At 47.7% G+C, this 1538-nt stretch overlaps 1 pseudogene; it reads left to right on the plus strand.

Annotated features, from left to right (window-relative positions):
* Positions 1-403: 403 nt before the first annotated feature.
* LOC126459041 (5S ribosomal RNA) lies at positions 404-521 on the plus strand (annotated as a pseudogene).
* The last annotated feature ends 1017 nt before the right edge of the window (positions 522-1538 follow it).

Below are 1538 nucleotides of genomic sequence, written 5' to 3' on the forward strand. Positions count from 1 at the left end.
GGCTGCCGTCTACACGAGAGGTCTTAAAGAGAGCGACTATCTCAGATTTGCCGCACTGTCGGACACTGCCTGCGATCTGTGTCTCGATGCTGTTATAGGAAAACACGTGGACCATCAAAACTATCATGTTCGAGAATGTTCCTGGGTGTATTGCGTGTTTCCACCTTTCGTCATACGAGAGTACGTCCGGCATTGTCGAACACGATCGTTTCGGTAGTCAAGGTGTTACTGTAAGGAAGGCAATATGTTCAATGGCCGTACTGTCCTCCAAATCTTTGTACACGGTACACTCACCAGTCAAAGTTTTTCTGACACTGTACTCCTTCCCCACGTCTGCAGCGACTTATTTTAATGAACGATAATGCACGACTGCATAGAATAGCGCAAGTGTAAGAGCTCTTGGGGCAACGGCCTTGCCGCAGTGGATACACCGGTTCCCGTGAGATTACCGAAGTTAAGCGCTGTCGGGCATGGTCGGCACTTGGATGGGTGACTATCCAGGCCGCCATGCGCTGTTGCCATTTTTCGGGGTGCACTTAGCCTCGTGATGCCAATTGAGGAGCTACTCGACCGAATAGTTGTGGCTTCGGTCAAGAATACCGTCATACGACCGGGAGAGCTGTGTGCTGACCCCACACCCTTCCTATCCGCATCCTCCACTGAGGATGACACGGGGTCGGGTGGTCCTGGTAGGCTACTCGTGGCCTGACGACGGAGTAAGAGCTCTTGGAACGAGAGTATTCAGCGAATGGTCTGACCTGCCAGTACACTCGACTTAAATCCCATCGAGCACGTTTGGGAAGCGTTGGGCAGATGTGTAGCACCACAGCTGTATGCAACAACAGTCATCCAACAGTTATCAATGGCGCTGGTCGACAAATGGAACGCCCTACTACAAGAACTTGGGGCCAACATGAGAGAACTTTGCAGAGTGTGGTTTGGCGTCCGTGGTGACGACACACCAATTAAAAACCGCGCAACGCTATTTATAATGTCCAGCGGACCATCGGAAATCGCGGTGACTTCATGTAATTATTGCCTTTAAATGAACGTGTCTTTTCTGTTCCTCTCATTGCGTAGTTTACCGGCCGGTGTGGCCGTGCGGCTAAAGACGCTTCAGTCTGGAACCGCGTGACCGCTACGGTCGCAGGTTCGAATCCTGCCTCTGGCATGGATGTGTGTGATGTCCTTAGGTTAGTTAGGTTTAATTAGTTCTAAGTTCTAGGCGACTGATGACCTCAGAAGTTAAGTCGCATAGTGCTCAGAGCCATTTGAACCATTTTAACCATTGTGTAGTTTGATCCAATTACCTTCTATACTATACAGTATCAGTTCTTATCATGTACGGTCCAAGTTCCATCGAGCTACGTTACTTGTCGTGACACACTTATAAAAGTAAGAGTTTTTATATAAAATATTTTCATTTTAAAATCCAACGGGACATCTTACGTTAGAGAGCTTGGATACAGCTTTTAAAATCTCCTTTATCATACGATGCAGCACCGGAATACTGAAATAAAAATACTACTTATTACAAC

Source organism: Schistocerca serialis, chromosome 2 (genome assembly GCF_023864345.2).
Source record: "Schistocerca serialis cubense isolate TAMUIC-IGC-003099 chromosome 2, iqSchSeri2.2, whole genome shotgun sequence".
Taxonomy (NCBI): Eukaryota; Metazoa; Arthropoda; class Insecta; order Orthoptera; family Acrididae; genus Schistocerca; species Schistocerca serialis.